Source organism: Passer domesticus, chromosome 1 (genome assembly GCF_036417665.1).
Source record: "Passer domesticus isolate bPasDom1 chromosome 1, bPasDom1.hap1, whole genome shotgun sequence".
NCBI classification, from domain to species: domain Eukaryota; kingdom Metazoa; phylum Chordata; class Aves; order Passeriformes; family Passeridae; genus Passer; species Passer domesticus.
In genome coordinates this window covers 46,219,398-46,246,656 of record NC_087474.1, presented here as the reverse complement: position 1 = coordinate 46,246,656, position 27,259 = coordinate 46,219,398, and the positions used below count along the sequence as shown (strand labels likewise).

The 27,259-nt window shown below is 40.1% G+C and overlaps 2 long non-coding RNA genes across 2 annotated transcripts; one reads left to right on the top strand and one right to left on the bottom strand.

Moving 5' to 3' along the window:
* Positions 1 to 874: 874 nt before the first annotated feature.
* LOC135287926 (uncharacterized) lies at positions 875 to 17,368 on the bottom strand. Its single transcript, XR_010351360.1, has 3 exons — positions 16,952 to 17,368; positions 3,308 to 3,605; positions 875 to 2,664 (listed from the first exon to the last, which is right to left on the bottom strand). It is a non-coding gene; the product is annotated as an uncharacterized LOC135287926 (long non-coding RNA).
* Positions 6,077 to 24,822, top strand: LOC135287931 (uncharacterized). Its single transcript, XR_010351362.1, has 3 exons — positions 6,077 to 6,177; positions 21,731 to 22,535; positions 24,628 to 24,822. It is a non-coding gene; the product is annotated as an uncharacterized LOC135287931 (long non-coding RNA).
* The last annotated feature ends 2,437 nt before the right edge of the window (positions 24,823 to 27,259 follow it).

Here is a 27,259-nt window from a genome sequence, read left to right as displayed (position 1 = left end):
AAAGATTAGATAGATAGATAGATAGATAGATAGATAGATAGATAGATAGATAGATAGATAGGTAGATAGATAGACCAGAAATGCTTGGATGTATGTTTTCATGTTTTATGAATTTAGTAGTATTGTTTTATGAATTTAGTACTATTTCTAATGGCCATGTCTGTCTTCAGATATTACTCACTTTCTCCAAAGATATTGTGATAGAAATAGTCTATTGGACTGACACTTACTTGCCAGTTCCTGTGTGTTCTTTATTTCCTTAAATTACCTAGCTGGAATATTTAATGTTATTGAAAGAGGGTTCAGTTGTGTAGGAAGCAGATACGTGTCCACACTACCTTTCTTTAAAAATTGTTTTGCCTGCTTTATTGAAGAAAGAATGCAGTATTGTTCTACCTGTAGTGTATTATTAAGCAACTTGTGCAGTTACTGTTGACTTGGCTAGCTGGTTCAAAAATGTGCTTATTTCATTCCAGTTTGTGAGCCAGTGATCTTCCATTTTATATCAATTTATTTCTTGGTGGTTTTTCTAGTTTATTGTATTTATCTCAACTATTTAAAATGTCTGCAAATGTCCCCATGGCAATGGAATTCACTTGGCAGAACTATATAGTTATATGAATCATTTCAAGACAGTAAATAAATTATTTAAGGCATAACTAAATACCAAATGGAATTTGACAGGTTTGGAAACAGCAGAAAGAGTTTATTGTGAAGATATCTCAACACCATTAATATTTTTTCCTGGAAACCCCTACTTCATGAAAGAGTTGGTTTGGACAGACTTGAACATTGGGTCCTGATGTTTTGGGGGGATGTGCCCCAAAAGAAAAGCTTTCCCTGCAGATGGGTGTGTCACCCCATAACTCTGTTGTGCCTGAGTCCAGACAGCACAGCTGGCTGTTGGAATCTGTATGAAAGAATGCAGTTCACTTAGTTTTGGGGTCATGATTCTATTAGTGCTATGGTCTGTCCGTCATGGATGCATGGAGAAGTAATCCTTTAGAAAGGTTCTTAGCTTGAGCCTGTGCCTCTGAGAGAAAGAAGGCTAAAGCAGTGTTTATGGACTGTCAAAAGATGTAGTGTATGTTCATGAACTTCCAATGAATAAACAAGTCACTGTTTTTTGTAATGGCATGTAATGGAATAAGATGGCTGAATACTTGCAGAGCATTTTTTTGCAAGAGAACAGTATTCAATTTTCTTGGGCTACAACTGGCAAAGCAGCCTTTTTCAGAGTGTTCATAATTACCACAGCTATGAAAAAATTGTCCATTCAATTCAATGTCTTAGATGGATCCGTTAACTACTGTTGTCTTCTTGCATAAATGGAGTTGCAAAAGTGACAGGGTTTTCGTGTAGTGTGTCTTAATCCATTGTGATAGCTACACGGCTTCTTCTTTGAATATAAAGGAAGACTGTGAAGTCAAGCGTATTTTAATTCCATATCTAAAGTTCAGCAAATGGAACAGAGAACATTGAAAGCCTTAAATAAACCACAATGTGATAAATCATAACAAAGTATAAAATGAAAACATTCAGTTTATTTAGAGAATGTTCTCAAAGAATGGAATACATCGGTCTTGAACCAAAGCATACATTTATGTAGACCGTTGTTATTTCACAGTTTATTTATAAAATGATTCCATTTTTGATAACATCTGTATATGGCAAGGTGCCTAACCTCTGGGTCACAATGGGGAGAAGTTATAAAGTTAGCATCCTCCTTCCTCTTGATGTACAAGCAAAGAAGCTGGAAGGAATCACAGTGTTACTCTGCTGACTGAACTCAGGCAGCAGCATCTGCTGGGTCTTACTAACTTCCACTCACTGGAGAAAAGACAGAACTGCTCTAAAATGGAGGCAACAGGAAATCTTGGTAGGAGGCTCTCAGAACAGCCAACCAAGGCAAGGTAGGTACAAGCCTGTAGACCTGTTGTGGTACAGAGTCAACACTGACTTCAGTTATAGTGCAAACTGGACAAAATCACACAAAGTGACAAAAATAAACCAGAAATTACCTAACTCCAGCTGTTTACACAAAGCACAAAACTGATGGCTGTTATAATTCTGCTTTTCTGTCTGGTTACTTGACAGGGAAGCTACTAAAACATAATTTTTATTTGAGCAAATTTTTGAAAGAGCAGTGAGTACTTTTGAATATTGCACCTATTAGGTAAGGTACTGATTTGGATGGAAGCAAAGCTCCTAAAACACATCTTTGTGTACAGAAATTCCACTTGTTGTACATCACTGAAAAATTAAGTGTGGCAGAAAAAAAATCTGATTTGCCATAAAATGTTTTTTTTTTCTATGATAGGTATGACCTAAAATGTGTTTTTAATGTTGGAAAAAATAATATCTTGTTCATTTTGTATGATGGATTTTACCACTTCCTGCCTGATTATTGAGGAATTCAGAATGTTTTGGCCAACAAGAAGTGTGTCCACACTAGGGAATTTCTTGCTGTCATTTCAGGAAACACAGCTACATTACTGCTATTAATGCAGGCTTTCTCACCACCATTTATCTCATGCTGTCTGGCCTCCGTCATTTTTCTAGATCCCTCTTATCTGTTCCGCAGTGGGCCTCCATCCTGCAATTAATTCCACTTGGTGCAGAGGCTGGCAGTGCTCGCTGTGCGGTCCCAGCCATAACAAATACCTGTAGTAAACACAGAGGAGATTGCAGTACCTGTGCTGGCAAATACCAAGCCAGCAACTTTCTCCCATTTGTCTGGAGATCAGAGCAAACTCCTTCGGACACAGTTACACAAAGTGACCATTCACCCCTAAGCATGTGAGCCTTTGCAGCAGCCACCAAACGCTTCCAGGCCAACGGGGGCCCCATCCTTGGTAGGGCAAGTAATTAGAAACAAGAAGATGAGACCTAGCTGGCCTGCTTTCCATTGTCTGCTCCCATCTTCTCTCAGCTTGAGCTCTCCACCCTCACTTACTTGTTTCCTTTTTTTTTTTTTTAATGATGCTTAAATATTCTAAAACAAAAAAAAAAAATCTATCTAATAAGAAAAGTACATTAGCAAATGGAAGGGTGTTTTAAAGACTTTTCTCCTCAGCGAACTGGCTTTCATTGAGCATTACATATACCTCTGGTAAATAAATTAGAAGATAAATAGCATTAAACTCATAAAACAATTGCTGTATTTTGCTGATGGTTGGCATCTCTGCAGTACAGCTGCTTCTCCCAGCCTCCTGGGAGTAGAAAAAGGGACAATAGTGAGCTATGCAGTGTGACTGACATCTCTTCCAATCTAAAGGCACATGCACACATATTTACCAATACTCACCATAAAATCAGAGTAATTTCTACAGGTTTGGTAGCATCTTGAAAGGTTTTCTGTCACCCAACCAGGAGTCAGCAGATGGTCAACGCAGGAGGTCACACAGGATGGTCTTAACAAACTCTTTTGCCCATACAATCTGTCACGGGTCAGACAATGCCTTTGTATCTCTCAGAACACATCTCTTTTCTTAGCATCTATTCTAGCAGGTGCAGCTCTGTGTGTCAGCCACCCCAAACAGCCAGCTGTGCTTCCAGTGAAACATTACAGTCTGCAGCCATCAGAGCGAAGTCGTCGCCGAAGGCTGTAAATAAAAGGGGAAGAATGTAGTGGCTTTGGGACTTCTGCCCAAACAGATAAACTTTGACTGCTGTTGTGCCTTTGCTTTCTTAAGAAGCCCCAAGTGCTATCTCTGATCAGAGAAGAAAGAAGTCTGCTGCCGTGACCCTCATCAGGGTCAGCTCTTCCAAGTTGGAGGTCACACTCCAGCATTGCCAGGACTGTGTTGCTCAACTCCAAGTGCAGTCCCCCATGCTGTATTCCACATGGGTCCCCTGATTTCTCCTGTGGGTCCTTCATGTTTCCACGTCCTCTGCTGATTTATGAAAGTTTTTCATTAGTTCCCTGTTCCCCGGTGCCTGTGTCCAATGAGGAGTCCTCTACATTAAAGTAGGTGTTGAAAACACAGGAGGGAACAGGAAGGTTATAACTAACTGGGTAATGGGTAATTCAGTTAGTCTTCCAGAGGTTAAGAGACAAGAAGACTTAGTCTAAGGAGAAGTCACTCCTCAGGAAATCCTTATGGATCATTGTTCCTATGGAGCAGGAAAACAAGCCTCTCACAATAGAAAATATCTTCCCATCAGCAGCGTTAGAAAATGATAGAGTAACCAAGCTCTGGTAGAGTGAGTCATCACTCAGAAATTTTTCTTCAGTGCTTTCCCACTGATTGCTAGCAAAGGTCATGGGCTGCTAAGCCAGAGTCTGCAGGCTGTAAGATGGGAAGGGACATCAGGAAGCCCTGATGCTGACTAAGATGTTTACCTCTAAAGTTCAGTCAAGCTCAGAATTAGAGTATCGGGGGAAGATCCATCTTCTTTCATCTAAATTCAAGATTTGCATTTTAGCAAATCTGAGGTAAGTGTTGTGGTTGCTATGGATAAGATGCAGGGTCCAAAACTCTGCAGAATTCATTCTTTTAGTAGACAGAGAGCAAAGAAGACAGTAGAAATTAAAAGGGTGTAGTGCTGTCACATCCCCTGCTGAGACATCCAGTTCAGGGTTAGCTCCAGATTATGACACAGAAAGTAGCTTTGACTGCAGTGTTCCCCTGCTCGTTGTGATAGAAGTCACTTGCCTGTGAAAGGTTTTCAATCCATCATTCAGCTCCTTCTCCATTCCTTATTTGTACTGCCCAAGTAATTAATTTACCACCTGTAAATCTGTGATAGGAGGAGGAATTGCTTTCGAAAAGGGAAAATCTTTGCTTTCTGCTTAATTTATCTTAAAACTAAATCCGTAACGAGGTGTCACATTCCCTTCCTTCCTGCACATGTAGGCTTGTCTAAAATAGCCACCTTCTCTTAACATTCAGTTATCTCTGGTGTAGCACCATTGCCTGTAGCAATACTGAGAATAGTTAAGATAAGACATCAATGTTTTATCACTGTTTGGTCTAACCTTACTTAATGCAAGTCTGGATGATGGAATAATAATAAAAATACCAACACCTTAAAGGACCTCTCCTGCCCTAAAGCTATTATTTCTATCAACAATGCAGCCACAGGAGAAATCCCAACAATGGAAGAGGTGGAGGAAGGACCCAAGCTTTAGGGTTACATTGTGGCAGTAGGTATAAGGAGACATAAAAAACTGGAGCCAGATTTTCATGTCCATTGCATTCTCATGTTTCTGCAATATCACTGTGAAAAATGAGAGAAAAGTGCTTCAGTAGTGTTAATTAACCGTTAGTGACCTCCTGAGCTCTACAAAATTTATGGCCTTCGTGGAGGTCTCTGGGTTTTTTTTTTTCAAGACTGCAGGGAGACTGTTTAATTTTTGCATTTCATGGTGGTTTGGTTCCCTGTGATTTCCCCCTGCAAGGGTAAAGTGACAGTCTGTTCTTGGGTAGAGCTTCTATCCTGAGAATGTCCAGACGTGCCCCATTCCCCTAATGAGATTATTTTTACTCCGTCTTAAGGGTATTTTAGGTCTTCACAGAAATTAGGTTTTTAGCTGCATACCTTACAAGCATATATATGTAAAGACTGGTGTTGGTTGCATACAGTACTGCTCAAAGTATGTCAGAAATATGTAATGTATGATAAACAGAAAGATGGGCTTGGGGTTTCAATCATCTTTCTTCTAAGTGAGGTATTTCAGGACTTCAGCGAAATGCACATGTCTTACATTAAAGAAGCTTAGCAGGCTCAGAATATGTATATCCCCATTTCCCTTCAGCCTGTGAAGCTGCCTTACTACCAAAGCTGAGTAAAGTATCTTTATTGAGTTAGTGTAAACAGCTCCTATTCAGCTCTCAGCCCTGCAATCACATACTGGCTGATTTTTATTTTTTTTTCTTCCCTGCTGCATTTTTCTTTTTCGGAAATAAGAACTTTCTCAGGCCTGTTGATTTCATCATACAGGAATTTAATTCAGCAGTCACCTTAAAAGGCCATTCATTTAGATGTAGGGAGGAGCACATTTGCTTCCTTTGCAAAATGTGATGTCAAGGCTTGTATTTTTCCCCCCTCAATTCGTCTTTGAATAGGAAATGCAGAAAGAGGAGGGTCCGCAGTAGAGCACAGCACACATTTATATGGCCATCTAAATGAACAGAACTGAAAGACTCATAAGCAATGCCTCTTTCACTGAACGTGAGTACACTGGTTGTTCTTTCTGAGGGTCACAGGTATGGAAAAAAGGCACAACCTATTTTGGTAGGGTGCTGATTCAAGCTTCTTAATTAGCCAGCTAAGAGATCAAAGAGCAGAAAGAAGTCAGATGAAAGCTAGATGCTGGTGTGGCTGCAATTCCTTTCCTAACTATCTGTTTCCCAGATTACAATGATGTCAGGCTGTATCTGTCACAATTAACATGGGGAGGAGGAAGATAAAACAAAAGCTTGTTTACTGTAGGCTGTACCAAAACAGTTTTTGTATAGATTTCTTCAAATGAAATCAGTTATTGTAGGTGAGTCTGGTGGCTCCAGGTATTATTAAAATTGTCTGCACACCTCACAAAGCCCTGTTTATAGCCAGTTATAATTTCTTTTGAATTCAGCTCCTAGAATTGAGCTGTTCAGAGCCGTCTGGCTCTACGTGGCTGTAATTTTCAGACACAGCCTCAAAGGCTTGGTCAGGTCAAAGGCGTTTGGAGTGGAGATTTGGCCCTTGTGTCAGGAGGGCTGGGGGGAGGGGGGAGAAGTGGTCTTGCTGAAAGAGTCTCTCTCTTTAACACTCCTTCAGCAAATGCAGCTACAGTTTGCTCAGTCAGAGGGAGGCCCTTGAAGGTTTGTCACTCACAAAATGTTCAACAGAAACCTTCATGGTTTTAGCAGCTAACCTCCCTGATGACTTGTCTTCCCTGAGCACATTCCAATCCAAATTTAAGATAACTTTTCCCGGTTGTTATAAGGCTGGCATTGTACCAGGTCATGCCTAATGTTGAGGTTTGAACTGAGAGAGGGGCACAGCCTGGTTTTCAGCCAGCTTCCTCTGGCTAGCACTATGGAGGAAAGGGGAAGCTGCTGCACAGCAGAAGCCTCAGTGGAAAGTGATCCTGGAGGAGGAAGGATGAAAGTTTTAGACCAGAATCAGAGATGAGGGAGAACACTGGTGATGAAATAAAGTGCAAGGAAGAAGCTGGAAGGGACCATCAGAGCTTGGGAATACCCACAAAGAGAGCTTGTGGTTGAACCTGGCTGAGTTGACACAGGAGAAAGGGAGAAAGGCAATGGGAACACTGATGCTGAGAAATGGAGATGGAGAACAGTGCTGGTCCAAGAAACAAGCTGTACATGGGGCTGATGCCTGTGGTCCATTAATCTTGGATTTATTAAGGCTAGGTTTTGCTGTGCAAGAGGATTAGGACTGCAAGTTTACAGAGTGGAGGTAAGGACTGGATCAATCAGAAGTACAGAACTTAAAGCTGAGGGTAAAGAGAAGATATGGTATGGATAAATGGTCCCTGGGGTTTAAATGCTGCCTTGGACTCTGTCCCACTGCTCCAGAACTCCTTGCATTCCAGGCAAACTTTGTATATGTCTACCCGGAAGCTCCTAATTTCCCTGGTGATCAGTGTGACTCCTGATGTGAGAAAGTGCTGTGTTCAGAGCTGTAACCAAAGTCAATGTTTTTTATATATGAAAAAAATTCCCAAACATTAAGTGCTTAAAAGGATCAGGTTTTAATATCTCACATTGGTTGCCAAGATTATTCTACTTTTCCCCCCATTTTTTTATCCACTCATAGATTTTCTTAAAAAAAATATTTATGAAGTACTCAGATTTTATACTGTTAAATGCCAATAAACAAGCATCTTGGGAAACAAAAAATCCTTCCTTCATTACAAAAGAATACATTAAAGTAAAGCCTGAAACCCCATTAAACAACCAGTAGAACACAAATCATTGAACAGCTGCTAATTACATAATCTGGTCTTGTTCTGTGTACTGGCTGAAGTAAAGATACTCTGAAAATATAGTTGAGTATCATGCTAGTAGGAGCTGAGCCATCCATGGAATTGGAAAAATATCATCAATTTCTTCTTATGTAATAGTAATGGTGTAAATGCAAAGATTTTAAGCTTTCTTCACCTGTAGACCCCTGTAAATTTACTGGAGACATGCAGATCCTTGAATAGAGATGAGACAACCGCTTGTTCTTTAGTTATTTCTGCTGCAGTCCTTGGAAGTCATCTGTAGAACCCTGGAAGTCTGCAGACCATGTTTTAGACTGCTGTCTATGACTGTATAGCCCACAAAGGCAAAAAAAAAAAGTTAAACTGTGAATTGTTTTTTCAGTCTGTCCAGTAACATGCTCTGTGTCATAAGAAAGTGTATGAAATATTCAACACCCTTGCTGCTAGCAGTCATCTTGAAAGAAGGGAACAAGTTTGTTCTGATTATGCCATATCAGATGTTCTGCCTAAGACTTGTCTGCTGGTTTTCTTTTTTCTCCCTCTCTAGGAGACTGCCACTGACAAGTGTTGCATTTCTCTAGTTGATCATTGTTATCGTACCCAAACCCAAATTAAGATCCCAGCACACTAACTCACCTCTGCCAATGCAGTCCAGCTCCTAACATGCATCATGTAGGGCTGAAATCCAGTCTTAAGTTTCCCATACTTGAATGTTTCCATTCCACTGCAAACTTAGAATGATATTTGATTGTGTAAAAACAAACATTATGAAGGTGTTTCCCCTTGGAGTTTGGTAATTTCTGCCACTGATGTGCAAGGATCTGTAATTACTGAAGTGTTGCCTTCCATCCACCACAGCTGTCTCCAGCAGTGTTCCCCCTCATTAGGAAACTATCCTATAATTTAAGATTAGACCTTGAGCATAAGGCAGTAATTGCCCCTTTCTGTTTGAGCCCTCACAGAATTTACATTGTCAAGCTGAGGTGTCTGTTGTGCTTAGACCTTTCCACCTTTCAGAAACAGGTCTTTACTTGAACTTCATTTTGCTTTGCCTGGTTTGCACCAGCAGTTCCCCCAGTGCAAATGCTGTGAGAGCTGGTTGCAGATAGGCCTGGCTTCAGGAAAGCCAAGCCTCTGATACTCTTGATACTGTTAAAACCACTGAGGACTTTTTTCTCACCATCTGACATTCAGCTTTTTATTACATCGGTGACCTGTGTCACTTTCCCATTAAGTTATTTTGGCTGTGAAAATTATGGTAGAAGAATTGAAAGTGATGTGAAACGATAGGTTTATTCAGTTCCCCATTCTGAAGAGCTGCTCATTTCTGGAGTATGGAACAAGACACATTTATCTTTATTCATTACCCTTTAAAACGACACATATTTTAAAATTTTGTTAGTTCCATCAATGTGATATATGAGATCTTCCTGAGCTCATAATTTGTCACTGCTGCTTTTATATAACTTTATAATAAAAATCTTAGTAATGGATGCTGGGCTGGTAGCAAAGGATGTAGCTCCTTGCTCCCTTGTTTCTGCTTTTGATCTTTTAAGCCATGAGCCCTGGATGTTTTCCTCTGAAAAACTTGGTGTTTGCTAGCTGAATTATAACAACACAGACATAAAATAAATTTGCCAGAAAGCTCCTTTTAGCTATTTATTTATTTTTAATTCAATTTGCAAAACATAAAAAAAAAAGATGAATTCTGAGCTGCAATCACATTTAACAAAGGATTAAAAAAGCAGACCAAGCCATAAGAGCTTTACCAAACCATTAGCTTTTTCCCACATGCCAGGGCTCTTCATCACATTTTTCAAGACTAGCAAAGTGAACCAAAAGGACTCGGTGTGGGTGGGCTTGGGACAGAGGTCTAACACGTGTGGACATGAGCACAGAGTACTTAGGCTGTTTTCTGCTTCAGTCTTCTGCCTCTTGCCTCAGTGTCTGCATGGCAAAGGTGCACACGTGCACATCTTGCTCCAGGTATGTGAGTAACATCCACATATTGTAAATTATGCTTTGAGTAGCTACTCACTGCCTTCACTTTTCCTGATATTTTCTGTTCCAGCTTTTTTCCTGAACCGCCAGCATTAACTTACTTTCACTTTACTGCCAGAACATGACACAATGCAAGAGATAAATTTCAAAGTTCCACAGATAATTTATAATGATTCCTTTCCAATTACCCCCAGTTAGTGTGGATAAACATTTCTCCAGAAGACAAAACCCTAAACCACATTCTGGTATTCACATTGACTTTTCGGAGGGACTGACTTTTACAAAGCGATATGCTGCTTCATGGGAAGAAGAAAATTCCATTTCTGAAAATCAAGCCTTTGTTTTCAGAGAAACCCATACAGCTTGCATTTGCTGACTCTCTTCGTGCGTTGCCAATGAGTGGCGATGACCTGAGCCTGACTTTTCCTTCCTCATTATAAGTGGTGCGTGTTTGCTTCTTTCATGGGCTGTGTTTTCAGTGTTTGCTTAGATTCTCACTGTCTGCCATACTGACTTCTTTATTCTTTCACTTCTGAGTCTGCTGCATATTTTATTTCTGTCTTGCATCTGCACTCTGCTTGCTTTGCTCAGCTGGATTTAGCATCCTGATTGTATAAGGATGTGCTTTTTTTGTCATTTTAACCTCTTCTGCCTTAATGCTGTGTTGGAGAGACTGCAGAGGGCAGGTAAAAATAATTAAAACCCTAAAATAAAGTTCTACTAACAGCAAGAGAAAATTTAAAAGCCAAAGACCAGTCTTTGCAAGGTTAAAATTATCAGAACAGATGCAGAGTTTTAAAAGATGTATAATTTCTTCCCTCACACATGATCCAGATGTTACTCAATGAAAGAATCCCATTTAAATATAAAAGAATCTATTTATTGTGTTGCATAATCATTGTATCTTTTAGGTTCAAGAAAAATATGAAAAAACCAGGTACAGTAATTCACAGCTTTCACAGGAATACAAACCTTCCTTAGCATGGTTTATGGCCATTGCAGAATATCATCCTCTTATCTCTGGTGAAAGTCTGCAAGGTTTATCATCAGCTCCCAACACAAATGAACTTCAGATCTGGCTGCTTTTCTACAGAAGCTATCTGGGATCAATGGGGTCATGCTATATCTGCACTCCCTGCAGAAGTATTTGAGAGAATCATACTGGTTATCTTCTTGTTTCACATCCCCTCGTGGAAAACTGGTTGTCAACATTTGTGTCAATGGGATGTCACTTGATGAGATACCTCAGATTTCTAAAGTGAACAGTTTGTATGTATTTCATAGTTTGTATCTGAACACAACAATCATCCAGCTATAGCCAAGCCTGGGAATAGAGAATGTCAGAAGGAGAAAAGAAGCTATCTCAAAATAAGTTTGAAGAAAAGATGAGTAGAGCTGACAGATGGCACAGCACTTCAAGGAAATCACGACTCTCCCCTTCTTCCATCAGTTGCTAAGGAGAGATTATATATAAAAGAGTATCAAGAATACCAGCACCCAGGTAATACTTAATTCTGATAAGGGTTTGAACACCCATGAAGGCATCTTACACACCTTCCATCTTAATCCAACCTGCTTCTTGGGTCTGGGGCATTTATTCCTATATCTTTTTCTAAAATGGAAGATGGGAATGTTCTATCTTTTGAAATGTCCAGAAAGCTGTTCAGAAGCATTAATCAGTCCCCTGTTCAGCTTTGCATCTCTTGAGCTGCAAAGGCAAATACATGTAGCTCAGAACATATCTCCCTGCAGCTTAGTGATTCCCCATTCAGTCACTGCTTTAAACCAGAACAATAATTTTTTGGCTTTCTTCAGGATAGGGTTTAACCCCATTAATGACTGTATTTCCCTCCTTATCACTCCAGGGATACTTGGCTCAAAAGGGATGATGTAATCTTGTAAATTTAAATGAAACTCAGATCAGTTGAGGGGACAGAGTGTGAAGAACACACATTTACTGCAGAAATTCATCTGGCAAAGAAAAAAAATGCAAATCATTGCTTGTTTTTTTTAAAAAAGATGTCAAGGTGCATATTTTTTACTCAAGTTTTAACTGACTGGAGGGTAGAACTGAGAGTGTTGTAGGGAATGAGGCTACATCTGGATAGAGATCAGTCACCAGCAGTGCTCCTCAGGACTTAATCCTGGGAACAGTTCTGTTCAATATATTTATCAATTATTTGGGTGCAGGAGTTGAATGCACCATTAGTAAGTTTGCTGATGATACTGAGCTGGGAAGTGCTGTTGACTGTTTTGAAGGACAAGCGGCCTTGAAGAGAGATATGGATAGACAGGAACATTGGGTTATGAATAATGGGATGAAATTTAGCCACCTGAAATACCAGATTCTGCACTTGGGAGAGAATACTGCTGGGTACAAGTACACACTAGGAGAGCGGTGGCTGGAGAGCAGCCCCACAGAAAGGGGTCACAGAAAGCCAATTGCCTGGAGGCTCAAAAGGAGCCAGCAGTGTGTGCCCTGGCAGCCAGGAGGGCAAACCTCATCCTGGAGTGCATCAAACACAGCACAACTGGCCAGCCAAGAGGAATAATTATCCCACTGCATTGAGCTGCTGCAACCTAATTTTAAGTATATTAGGTAGTTCTAGGCTCCAAAACTTAAAAAGGATGTGAAGATCCTTGGATGTGTCCAGAGTGCATGAAAGATGGTGAGAGGGCAGGAAGGCATATCCTTGGAGTTGCTTATCTTTTCTCTTTGGGATCCGTTGATAGAATGCATGAGAATGGTTCAAAGTTGCACCAGGGAAGATTTAGTTTGGACATTGGGAAGCATTTCTTTACCAAGAAGGTGGTTAAACACTGGAATAGGCTTTCTAGAGAGATGGTTGGTGCAGCACAGTTCAAGACGCATTTATTTGGACTAAGCCCTTAATACCATGCTTTAACTTGGTCAGCCCTGAAGTGGTCAGGCAGATGATCATTTTAGCTCCCATCCAGCTGAACTATTCTATTCTATTCTATTCTATTCTATTCTATTCTATTCTATTCTATATCCAATATTCTATATTCTATTCTAAACCTTCCTTCAACAGAAGCAGGGATATATTTCCTGCTGAATTATCTCCCTCATCTCATCTTTTAACCACCTTATAGCTACTCATTTCTCAAAACACAAAAGCTATTGGAGAGACATTCCAGCTGAGGATGAACCAACATAATTCTAGGATGTAAGAGAAGCCATGTTTACAACATCTTCCTCTTAAACAACAGGCAGAACCCTAAAAAATGGCCCACTTGTTTTAGTAAAGCAAACTATTTCATGTGGATGCATGCCATCCACAATCACGACAATTAAGAGGGAATTCATACAAGTTAATGAGGAGCACCCTTACTTGAGAACTGAGACCCACTGATGGAACAGGATCTGCAGGTGTACAGCATGGAATCACTCAATATCTCAGAGAAGGAATATTGTATTTCATGAAGAGCCTTCAGGGAAAGGAAAAGAACCAGGCTTCTACTTTTTTGAAATGAAAAGCACCAAAGAGTGCCCAAAGCATCCTTAAGTGTTAGTGGGAGAATCCCTTGGGCTGTAGCGTGGGTCAGGTTTGAGTGACTGGCAGCAAAATGTGCTGCAGAATAAGTACACGTGATGGAGATATCCATAATGGGAGGCACAGAAAAAACAAGGAACTGGTAAAGCTAGTACGGGGACAGAGCCAGTGGTGTTATCTGGGGGATATTCATAAATTTTATGGCTGGAAAAGAAGATGATGAGAAGCAAGGTTGTAAAAGTGACTAGGATGATTTAAGGCCAGTAGGAGAGACACAAAACAGTCACTGGAGGCAAGGTTTTTTGGTCAGAGCACAGCAGTGGGGGTGAGGACAGACAAATATCACTCAGGCTCATTTCCCAGACCTTTCTGAGGTGCATCTCTTATTCCACATAACAAAGACTTAAGAACCTCCTTAAGACTCCTCTTTTTCAGCTTGACTTTGACTTGACTTTAACAAACTAGTTTCCATACTGGTGCTGTTCAGCATTGGTCTTTCCCTTGTTTTCTGCTGTGTGGTCTGTAACTATCTCAGTCAGACTGCAGGCTCCATAGTAAATCATTATAGTGCTGAAGTATCTATCACAGAGAAATACAGCACCTGTACAGTGGCTAAATTACACCTATGGTGCTCTATAAATAATAAACCACTCAGGAGTAAAAATCACAAAAGGGTAAGGTGCAGAACTTGAACCAATTGTGCTGTAGCTCTGGTCAAATTAAGATGTGGTCAAGAATTTTAAACATTTCACTACATATTTTATACAAAGCATTTGGTAGCACATGGAAAACTTCTTCAGTTGGGGAGAAGCTGTGATGTATTTCTAACCCAAGAAATATCACAGACGGAGTGGTCACCAGTGAAAATCCATTTGAACTCAAGTGAAAGAAAGGGTAAAAAATGACAATAGGAAGCCATTATAGGACACTGGGGGAGGATGAGAAAGCAGAACAGGAAATGTTTATGTAGATAAAGGAAGCCTGCAAAATAGCTACAACAGGAATCATAGGAATTTCAACCGTCCTGTCACTGAGTGGAACTGTAGTTAGAAAATATCAAATAAGTGTGAAAAGCTGAAGGCTAACATAGCTCTGAATTGTCTTTAGAAAGGTTGTGAACACACTCTACATATAGAAGCAACAGCCTCAGAAAGCTAACATCCTGGCTTTTATCTGCAAATCCAAAATAGTGCAGATCTGAAAGAATCAGTTTATTGACCTTCTGGGTTACACTACTAGCTCTATTTTCTCAGGCCTTCTGCAGATGGTTGGGGGCTGGTATATTCACAGAGGATGTGGTTCATTTAACTTCTGGGGATTGACTCTTGTCATGTTTGTGGAGGGCGTGAACTATATATTGTTAGGAAGACAACTTTGCAAGCTATGAGATGGTAAAGTGGCTATAGGTTTTTACTACCTGAGTTATTCCTAATTAAATTTGCTATAAAAGATAGGCAATTTCTGGAAACCTAGTCATTTCTGAAAATCACAGTATACACTAAAAGAAGTTTAGTTCCATTTGTATTAAAAAAAAAAAAAATCATGTGCAAAATCCATTCTTCTGCCAGCAGTACCATATTGGCTTCTAAAAGGTTTAAATTCTCTGCTGCAAAAGTGCAGTTAAGAATGGGAGGCATAGGCAAAACTTCTTTGTGTTGCAGTTATAAGAAAGAGCAGTTAAGTGAAAATTACTTGCTATTACTCAGCTGATGTTAAAGCATCTGGTAGCATTTGCTTCTGTCCATCCCAAGCTTCTTTGCTTGCCTTCTACTCAGGTTCTTGGTGTCTGCTGCACCACTGCAAGCTTCCCTTTGCCCAGGGTTTCCACCTGATACTTCCAGTTGACATTCAAATGCCCTTGATGGTTGCATCATCCAAAATCAGTTTGTTCTGGGCCATCATAAAACAGGAGGCAGTCCCCTCTGACACTGGACTTCAAGAGACTCAGGAACATCATCTCGTACTAATGGGACTGCACTCAGGAAATAAGAAGAGTTGCAAGAGTAACCACCAAATATTTATGAGAAGCAATTCAAAGTGTGTTCTTCTGAGAAGCTGAAGCTCTGAAATTTATTGCACTAGACTCAATTTTTGCAAAGATTCATCTGAACAAGCATCTGGTATGTTCCAATTCATAGCACATATGTCTGCCATTGTATCATTCTGCACAGCAATAATCACTTTAGTATTTAGCTCTGACTTAATTCAGTATTGCTACTATAACACAGAATTTTTCTTGACATCTGCAAAAAAAGAACAACATAATTTCACAGTATTTTATCTTTCCTGGCCTTTATTTGCTCTGGTGAAAGATGATCTAGCCTGATATTTCTCAAGACATAACTGTTGTGTCTGGAGTCATCTTTGTTTGTGTAACAGGGATAGCACTTGTGAGACTTGCAGGGGATTAAAATGAGCATTTATTTTATAATGTGATTATAATGTAATTCACTAAGGTTTTGAAGAAACTGTGGGGAAAAGTGCATATTTTTTCTCTGGCTCCATGTGCATTCTGGCCTCCAAAAGTTGTGCAGATAGTTTCTGAAGAGCAAACTATAATCAAACCTTTTCATAGGATTTTTTTGTTAGCAGCCTGCAGAAATGCCTGCTTAATTTTAATGAGCACTTTCAGTAGTAACACACAACTGTTTTCATAATCTCAAAACTCTTATTTAAAGAGCTGTGACAATCAAGCCAATTATGCTCCCATGGACCAATTCTTAGTTATCTTTGGTCAGCTTCCACTAAAAACATATTTGTGTCCTCTTGCTGTCAGCTGAAATTTTTTTTTGGAAATCAGTATTATTTATCTCACTAATTACCCTTTAACTTGCTTTTGATTATTTTTATAAATTTTCTTTTTTTCCCCTCTACTAGATTATTTGTTTTTTTAAGGCTTACTACTTATTGTGTCTCCTGACCTTTGGATCCCAGAGCCTATGAGGTTCTGGGACATTTTTTCCTATTTAAAATATGAAAAGGGACATTTTAGTTTCCTTTTCTTTTTTTTTTTTTTCCCAAATATTTTCTGCCAGCAATTCCCTTTCATATGACTGCTTGATTTAGTTTCCCCAACTCATAGAAATTCATGTTAAAATAGGAGTAGAAGAGATTCTTTTGGCAGCCTGCCTGCTGAACTGGAGAAATGCCACTTCACATAGTCCATGCTGTGGATGGTTGAGTGAGCTCCAGAGAATATAGGTGGGAACAAAAACCTGTGTACTGAAGCCTATTAATCTAAGGAGAGGGGAAGGTATCCTGTAAAGTGCTTCATCTCGATTATCAAATGTCTGTTTTATTCTGTCCCCTTTCTGTTGGCAAAGCAATTAATTCTCTTCACTGCTCCATTAGTCAGTCACTGTGAGAGCTCAGCCAGCAGGCACTAGTGGTGCCTGTGAATTTTGTGCCACTGACACCCATTTATTAATAAGCCATTAAGATATGGCACAGAGACAACCATACAGTTATTAGATAGCATTAGACCTGTTCTTACCTGAGCATCCTTTAGGACAGGAATCTGGCAGGGAAAGGATGGCTCTGTTGTCACTTCACAGTCATCTTCCAAACATGACATTCCTAATTATATAACTGGGAAGCCCTAAATGCATTTTGTCCTTCATAAGTGAAATGAAACTGCCAGTTTACACTCCATCTTTGCATGGAAAATGTTAAAATTCACAGCAGATTTCCAGACGTCTGCTTCCCAACTGTTTTTAAAATCTAGGTCATTATATATAGGTGGCATCAGATATGTCTCCATGGAAGTCTCAGAATATTTTAAACAGCAAAATGGGTCAGCCTTCTTTAAAGCTTGTAACCATCTAACTCAAGTTTTCATACATGTACAGTCCAAGAAAGGTTAAATATCTCCCTTGACCCCTCATTGAATATGGATTTTTAACATTTCATATTCTCATAGATCTGTGAGGCAGCATTTTCTAGATAAATTCCTCTGCTATTTCAATCTGATGTTTTTTGTCATCCAGTATGAAATCTATGGCAATATAAATCCAATCTTGTTCCAGACCCCGGTTATTCATTTCCACATGCTGGGCAGTCATTCCTTGACTGCAGGCATTTTTCACAAGTTGAAAAGTTGTTTCTTTGATTTTGTGATTATTATTGTCCTCATTATGTTTCCCCAGACTGGGACTGAAACAGTGATTCCAAAAGGTGCCATGCCCCTGTGTGCAATTTTACACATGCTTGCAAACAATTTTCAGACTAGCAGGCAACATACATTAAGCAGTGTAGAGCAGAGGTGTGGGCTAGTGCAGTGCTGGAGAGGGCTACCAGAGGGATGCTGCTGGGAAGTAGAAAGGACATTAATGGGAAGAGATGGTCACCAAGCAGGAGGGAAGCACAGAGAACATCAGACCCCTGTGGTTCCAGTGCAGAAGGATAATGAATGAGTCAGACATTGCTGGGTGAGAAAAGGAGTTGAAGCTACTTTACCTGTGAAGCAAAATGTTGGGGATACTGCCATCACTGACATAGGTGTGTCAGCTTGGGAACCTTTATCCTGGTACCCTTGTCCTGGATCACTGCTTGGGGCCATGCTCCAGTTACAGACAGGTCATGATTACACAGGAGTAGAGCCATGGGGGCCCCTAACAGTCCAAAGACAGAACTACAAGCCAAAAGCCTGACACATTTTCCCACTGCCAGCCTGAGTGCCTGAGAAACCAGCTGAAAGCCAGGCCAGCGTGAGAAGGTCCTCAGTGGCCTGAGTGAAATGCACAACATTTGGCAGATCTATGGGCTATTGAAACCCATAAAAACATTCCCAGTGTTTCCTGAGGACTGCAGATCCTGCCTACAGGACCTGCTTTCCTTGCTCCAGGAGCTCAGATAACATGACCACCTTTTGAACATTAATCCACCTGCATCTGAAATGTTTACTATTTATTCCTGAACTTTTTACCACTGCTACTAGTTTTGCTGTATCTTCCCACAACTGCCAAATAATAAACTTGTCTCTTTTTTAACTTCTTTCCATTGCAGCCAATATAATCTCCTTGAGCCCATTGCAAATTCTGCCACCACTGAGTTCTTCTGGCATCATACTGGCTTGTGTTTTTAGGACAGAGGGGAAGAGGGTTTTGTGTGGTCATTTAATGCATGAGAAAACTCATTAATAGATTTTCTGGGTAACTGAAATGTTGTTTTTATCTGCAGAATAGAAGGAGCCTAACACTCCAAGCTTCCTCCTGATGCCCTGGCAGTCTCCTACAATTCCAATTTGGTGTGACTGTTTCTTTGGAAGGGAAGAGTAGCTTGAACTCTGTGTTTATTCATTCTCTCTGCTGGGGCTAATCAATGAAGCAATTGTAATTTTTTTGGTGATGTGAGTGTTGCCATGTTTTAAGCTGACAGGAAGCCCATCACTTGCACAATGGCTAGGCCACAAGGTGAGAATGAGAAGGAGCCAGGACAGTGACTATGAAAACACAACTGAAGAAACTCACAGTCCACTTCTAAACAGTTTAAATAACCCCTTCCTTCCCAGTGGGGCATTTGTAACCTGTTGCTGTGAAATTGTGGTGATGTCAAGAGCAGATAATTACTTAAGCTAAAGTGTATGAAACAGCAATGCATAGATGGCTCAACCAGAGAGTTAACAAAGATTTTGTGCAACTAACAAACACCTTCAAAAAAATAAATAGATGAACAATACTGTGTGCAAATTGAACCATTTGGAAACAACAAAGTAAAAAGGTCTGTGAGCAGTCAGTGGCTCCTTGTATCCCCGGGGAAGAGCGCTCTCCTTGGCCATGGCAATGTAGTGCTGTTCCCTGAAGATGGCTAGAAGCAACAGAGCCATCTACTGATTGACAAGGTTAACCACAGCATCTCCGTGTGTTTCTCATTTAACTTGACATTTTCACCCTAAAATTGTGGCCTGTGGAGAACTGGTTTTCAGCAGAAGCTAATTACTGAAGCACACAGTTAATAGCCGATTAGCAACTCGCTGAGTCTCCCTATTACTCATCACTTTGACATCTGGTTAGGTACCTGTGTGAATAAGCACTCCTAAGCATGTGCCATTTATTTTCCCAAGCATGAGACGGCAACACATCTCATGGTTGAGAAGCAAGCTTGGTGTTTGCTGAACACTGATTACTCTGTGAAAGGCAGAAAAACACTGTGGACATCAACACAATGTTATTGGAGCAATCTGGCAAAATAAGGGGATGGGAATCTTTGACATGGGAATCTTTGTCTTGGGAATTATAGGGGATCTTTAATTGTGTTTAGGAGCTGTTTGTAGGCTGTGTGCTGATGCAGGTGTTTGAAAATGGAGCCTGACATGCAACACCCCGCGTGCTATGTGACCTGAGGGCTTGCATGTTCTAGGACCACGGAGTCTTGCAGGAAGTCCATGTCTTGCCAAAGACTATCACTAAAGCAAACAAACAAAGAACATTTCAAGTTCATGCAACTTAAAATGACAGATGTGAAAATGGAGTGAAAGTGCCTGAAATACTGAATTTAAAGACCATTTGTGTTATGGTAACATCTAGATCCTGGATAGATGTCCAAGAAGCTCGCTCTTACCAACCTTCTGTTGGTTAATAATCAGGTAAGGTTCAGCAGGAACAATGTCTGTGCCAACAAAGTGAGAAAATACCTGGCATACTTGCTGCACAAGTAGCTGGCTGAACAGTCCAAAAGGCGCTCAGGCAAATGCAGTCAAACAGCAGACTGTCAGTATAAGAAGTCTGGCATTGCTATGAAATGACTGTAGGGATCAAGACTGGCCAGAGCAACTGACTCTGCCCAAGAACCCTCCTGACAGCTTGTAGAACCTGGTCTTGACAAATGGCATGTGAAGTCCCATGATCCCCCTTGGGTTTAGGAGGAGCCATGTGACCTGCAGTGCTCCTGAGGAAGCTCTGAGTGCTCTGCTAGGAAGAAGGCTGATTACATACACACATAGGATTCCTTGCTAGAACTGGAGCGTCCAGATTTACACTGCTAAGATTCTCTTTGAAGTGTCACTATGAGGAAATTGTGTCTTTCTTCCTCTTCCAACCACTTCAGCATGGCTTGAATTAAATTATAACTAGGTTTAACCCCTACTGCTTACACAACCTATAGGCTGAATTCACCCTTTGCAATTTTTAGATAAAACAAAAGCCAAGGCATCAAGAACTGCAGGCAAAATAACACCCCGTTCCCCCCCACCCCCAGGTGATTTCATTTTATCTTGCTCTTGTAAATGAGACATGACTATAGATTCTCAGAACACAGCATAAAGCTCCACATATATGAGCAAGAAGCTTTTGAAACTTTGAACTGAGACTCAAGACTCTTCTTATGATATTCAAGAACTTGTAAAATCTCTCTTTAAATAGGAGTGTGATGTTTAGTGGACAGAGATAAATGTTATTATAATATCTTCTAGCTGGAAGAACAGCATTTCAGACTGAGAAGGTTATATTTTTCAGAGTACAGATGTCAGGATGACACCTAAAAAGACAAACAAAAATAGAAAAGCATTTGGAAACAAAATATTTGGAAGCAAAATCTAAACCAGCTTGTTTCCACTCAAAAAATATGAGAGTGTCATCACAACAGACATGAGACAATGGCTCAGACATAACAAAATATAAATATACAAAATATATGGATTTTCAGGACAACTGGATCTTGTTTCTGTAAATACCTATGCACTGAAATGGATGCATGAAGTTTCCTGGGGACTGCTCATGAGTAAAGTTATTAGTTAGAGTCTGTAAGTCTCCAGTCATGTGCTGTGACATCTGCAAACCTGTAAGACTGGAACTTCAAAAAGGATAAATCATTCTGAAGAATGATGGCTTCTTTTCTAGAGACTGGGTAAAACGTAGCAAGCATTTGATCATTTTTGTTATAAATAATAATAAGGCATATAAAGACAAGAATGAGGGAAGATAGATATCTTATAATCATTAGACTGGCAGTTTTTAAAGGTTTTCTTTTCCTCTGCCCCTTCATAAAGACACATTCTCAGTATTTCACATTCTTCTGCCAATTAATAAATTACTCGTGTGGCTATTTTCACCCGTGTAGCAATGACACACAGAGTGTATGGCACAGGGGGAGAGAGGAATCCTGAGGGTATTGCTGCAAGGGATAGTGCCAGGAGGTAATGGCCACACCAGAGTTGCAAGCAGGGAGGAGCTGCCTTGCTAATTCCAAGCATTTTCATCACTGAGCCTGCCACACCTTGTTCTCATCCAGACAATTCTGCCATAACCACGCTCTTAATTCTATTCCTTGTCCACAGGTGCCACTGACAGGAGATGCTGGGCCATGAAGAAGGCTTGAAACTGGCAGTGCTGCACTGCTCTGCCCTTGTAATTCCCTTGTGCCATGTTCCAGGAGCTGGGGAGGTGCTCAGCGACAAACACCACTGTACTGCTTAGTGGAGGAGCAATCTCTTCTTTCATGAAAAGCTGGGTATTCACCTACATATCTCAATTCTTTCCATGCATGTCCTTTCTTGCCCTCACCCCCCAAATTTTGTTGACACAGAAAGCCAGGAATTTGGTCTTATGTCTGGGATTTCTGAATAGCTAGCAACCTGAGTGGATGTGCAGTAGTGCAGACCAAGTGATGTCTGTCCTGATAACTGGCCAGCACACATACAAAGATCAGCTGTACTTGAACTGAATAAATATCTGGAGCATGTCACACTTACTGTGCAGGTGCCAGTCACCTGAGCATGTGCCAGGAGATGCCTGCATCGCTTTTTCTGCCTGTGTTGTCCTGAGCTGAAATTAAAGATGCTGACATAAACTTTACACAAGAAAAGGTAAAAAATATTAAAATATCTGACAGAGCCCTGTAATGTAAATCAGGAACCTATCAGGTTTCAGAGGAAGTTCTTTGAGCATGAAATATTCTGGCTACCATCAAGTCTCTTGGTTTTGTTTTTTTTTCCTCCTTAGGTTTTCAGCCCTGAATGCTCTCAAATTAAAAAATAAGACTATAGGAAGGAGTGATCTTCAGTGACAGTTGAAGTAATGAAAATTTACATGTAAATTTTACATTGCCATTGATTCAGATGAATCCATTACTGCTTCCTGGAGGTGAGAGGGATGATACTCTTACTGGCAATGTTTCAACATAGCTTGTATGCTATGGAGAATGAAACAGGCACCTTTTCAGTCTGCACTTGCTTAGCTGGGGGACAAGTTACTCCTTTCCTACCATGAACTATGCCCTTCCCTAATCAAATGCTTCCTGACACTGCCCTCAAAACTGGGGCTTGGGAATATCTTTAGATAGCAAGATCCACAGACTTATTATGTGCTATTGTAAAAGGAACTATGAAGAAAAGGGTCACACTTTGTTTCTTCTTATTTTAATTAAGTATAGCTTTGTTCTCAAATTATGAGAGATCCTTTTGGGTTTATTGCTTCTATGGTTATGGATCCAGAACTGTGGGGCTGCATGGGCTGTGCCATGATGCACAAAGAAGCCCCAGTTCCTGCAGACAGTTATGCACCTCTCATGTTTCATACATGTCCATAAAGCACAAGTTGCTTGGTCTACAGCCAGGCACTGGGGAAAATAGTCTCTGCTCCAAAGGGCTTATAAACCTCAAAAGGAAGCTGAGCAAGCAGCAGAAAACAAGGAAACATTTAAAGTGAGAAACACGTTTTCAGGTCTCAGTGTCATTTTATCATATACTACCCTATCAGTGTCTTTGTGGGAGCTGACTGCAATTTCTTTCATGTGGGCAGACTGATAGCTCCCTTAATGTTAATGGGGCGTCACATGAGTAAAGAATGCTACTGATGGAAGCAGAAGCTGGATCACAGCACTGATCTCATCAGTAGCCTCTTGTGGGCAGTAAGGTCAGAGGCTTTTTCAAAGTTGAAATTCAATTGTATCAGTAGACTTTCCTGTATTTACTGCTTTGCAAGACATCATTCTTTGTAGAAATGCTGATTTGGGTCCAATTTTCCTCATAATGTCTTAGAATTATTTGAAATTTAAAAAGACAAGGAATTTGCTAAATGGAAATAGTATTTTTTACAAAAACAAATGCTCATCTAAAAAAACCCCTGTAATAATAGCAGGTTTTGATATATTTCCAATGGCCATTTTAGCAATGTTTTAAATTAAGTATTGGAAATAATTTTTCTTTTTCTTTCAGAAGCCCATTTCCATGTTCTCAAATGTTTGCCTGCCACCCCTTGCAGACTTGTAGGGCCTTAAACTGTCTCTTTGTTATATGATTTGCAAATGAAAACAAGTAATTCTATATTTCTCTGCCAGTCTGCTCCATTTGAATTCTCTGGTGGCTAGAAAGGAGAAAGATTATTAGCTTTCTTATCAACGAATACTTTGTAAAGTTTCTCTCTCTCTCTCTCCTAATAGCCCCATAGTTCTTGTAGCCTTCAAGTAATATCTAACTGCTACCCCTTGTGATGTTTGATGGAAATTGGCCACTGAGTTAAAAGTTTAGAGGAAGGATCAACTGGTACATATTGAAAATATAAGTGCATAAGTCCTGACAAAAAAGCACCCAACAAAACAAACAAAAAACAAACAAACTGAGAAGCCCGTTATTATATTTAAAAACATATTAATTTCAGCTTGTTTGCTTACAGAAATATCAGAAATACCACTGATAAATCACATAATTCTTGTCAAAAGACATGTAGTCAAACCTGTTTGTCAGTGCTGTTAATATGGCAACAAAAAGGCTTACAGAGACATTTTTCCTGACGGAAATCCATTATGGAAATTCCTACAGCACTATTGGGAATTGTAATATTTCTAGCACTGAGGAGATGATACACACTTCCAGAGTGAGAAAACCCATGTGAACATGACCTTTCCCTTAGTTTTTTTAAGGAATAAACCACTCTGGCTGCATGTATACAACTGAATGGAGCACAAACACAAAAACAGCACAAACTCACTCTTTCTTCCCCGTCAATCAAGCTTTCCAAATCATTAACTGAAATGTAAATTCTGTGATTTATAAGAAAAAATATTGGCAAGGACTGAAATATTGATTTTCTCAAAGTCATTTGTTCTGGAGAAGGAATGTGGGAATTGTTGTGATTGTTTCATGGTAAGACAGAGTTTTTAAAAAGTCTTAGAAAAAACTGATGTGTCTGAGCATAGAGATTCTCAAGTTCTTTCTGGTTGTCATCCCACATACAGGTCAGACATTTCACATGACCCCTACTATTAGTATAAATAACAGAAGAGGCTGAATTTGTTCATTGCAACTCAGCTTGTAACTCAGCTTGCAACTGCTGTGATTTCATTTCACATTACAGCGCCTAAGATGAGCCCTGCTGACTTCTGCAGAGGAATGAAAAAAGAAATTATCCAAGTTTTATACTGTATACTACCTTATCAGGAGATAAACAAATTAATAAAAATAATTGAGAAACAGAGATGGTATTTTACCGGCAATAACTTGAGATTTTGATGCATTCCAGCATGATAAATGGATATCAGCATGGACTAGAATCACAGAATCACAGAATATCCTGAATTGGAAGGGACCCACAAGGATCATCGAGTCCAACTCCTGCCCCTGCACAGGGCACCCCAACAGTCACACCATGTGCCTGAGAGCATTGTCCAAACGTTTCTTGAACTCTGTCAGGCTGATGCTGTGACCACTTCCCTGGGGAGCCTGATCGGCGCCCAGTCACTCTGTGGTGGTTGCCCAACCTAAACCTCTCCTGGCACAGATTCATGCTGCTCCTTCAAGCCCCATCATTGGTCACCACAGGGAAGAGACCAGTGCCTGCTCCTCTGCTTCCCCTTGTGAGTAATCTGCTGGCTGCAATCAGGGCTCCCCTCAGTCTCCTCCAGTCAAGTAACCTGAGTCACTCTCCGTATGAATTCCCCCTCTAGACCGGTCACCATGGCCCCCTTTGGATGCTCTCTAATAATTTCATTATACGTGTATCTTCTGTGCCTTAGTTAAGAGCTTGGAGATGCAGGATCTCATAGGCTATGAATTTCCTCATGGATAGGCTAGTGGCTGTATAAGAAGGCCCAACTCTCAAATCAGGTACCTGCTTCAGACATTTCAAGAGTCAGAAGATGATCCTTCAGTCTTTTATAACATTTTAATGCATGAATTCCTTTACAAAAAAAGAAAAGTTTTGGCATTCTTAAAGATTTACCATAATTTTTCCTCTGAACTACAGAGATGTCACAGACAATAGAAATATGCAGAAAGATTACTGTGGATGTGTCAAAGTATGTCAAGCCAGAGAAGTATTAAGAATAACAACATAATTTCTTGCATGTAAAAATATCAGACTCATATGATACCCACAATGAAAGACATTTATGCCCCCATGGCAGGGGTTTGAAATGATCTTTAAGGTTCCTTCCAACCCAAATAATTCTATAATTCTATGAGTCTGATTTTCTGGAGCATAAATTAATGCTGAGCCATTTTTACAAGGTTTTAAGTTTTAGTCCTAAAATGAGATTGTTGCAAGTGTCATGCTGACCCCCATGGGCCTGTGCACAGTACAGGATCTGCTCACAGAGCTGGCACACCATGCAGCTTCTAAAATGCCACGACAGAAGAGATCTTACTGTCCTCAGGTTCTAACTCAGGAGATTTCTCAGCCATCCCAAGTCTGAAATTTTGTATAGCAGTTAAAATGTGCACTGTAGAAATACTGTGTGTATTTACAGACCACCAAATTGTCAAGCTATAAGATTTCAACTGCTCTGAATGAAAAATTCTATGGACTATTTGCCTTGATTTTTGCAAATTAATCCTCCCAAGTGCCCAGGATCAGCTAGCTGATCCATTGCCTTACACACAAATATTTACCAGGTGTTTGGAAATTCTAGTTTATTCTTGGAAATTCCAGTTTATTCTTGGAAATTCCCAGGAATTCCAAGTACATGCTCTGGTAGTGACAGCATGATCAGAATTTCAAGAGCAAACAATTGCTCTTATAGAACAAGGGAGGGAACTGGGAAGCTGGTATGGGCATGTCAAGCGTCGTCGCTGAAGGGGCTGTCAAGGGCCAGTTGTCCACATTTACAATTTGATAAGCCATCTCAAAGACAACAGGTGCTGTAGGAACACGCTTGAGGTCTCATGCTACATCTCAGACATAAGGTTTGCAAAGGTGTACAGAAAGGTAATTAAAAGTCAATGAACATAAAAATAAGGACTGTTTCCTCTGCTTTTGCAAATTCTAACATTAGTTGTCTGCATCCGTGTTTTATTTAAACAGGAGAAATAGGTCCTGGGGGCTAATGATATTCCTTCAGGCTTTTCTTTTTATCTTTCCCTTCAGAAGCTGGAGTTCCTTATGGTCCTCTCTTTATTAGCAAACTTCTTCATGCCTCCCTCCAGCTTAATTAAAGGTCTGATTCTTTGGCATTAAAGGGACACTATCTACTGGAAAAATCAAACCTGTCTGAAATTCTTGAGCTGTCTGTAGCTACATACAGTGTTTGATGACAGAAGGGAATAGAAGGAAACATTGTTTGTTTATTCAAGAGACAATCTGGGTTTTTATAACCTTTTTAAAATTTTCGTCAAGTTAATGAGGCAAAATTTTATTGTAGAGCTTCAGTAGAAGTACAATGAACTGAACTTTTCCCTTATTCATTGTCATTTTATCCATCCACCTTGATGGTTATCCTTTAAGGTATTTTCTTCCCAGAAATGAAAATCCACATCGATGACTAAAAGTTTGCAATGCTAGCCTGGAAATTCAGAAGCTTATTTTATGGTTTTAGATAGAATTCTTGAGCAACATAAGGGGTCCATATTAAGACAAGTGTTATTTAATATCTC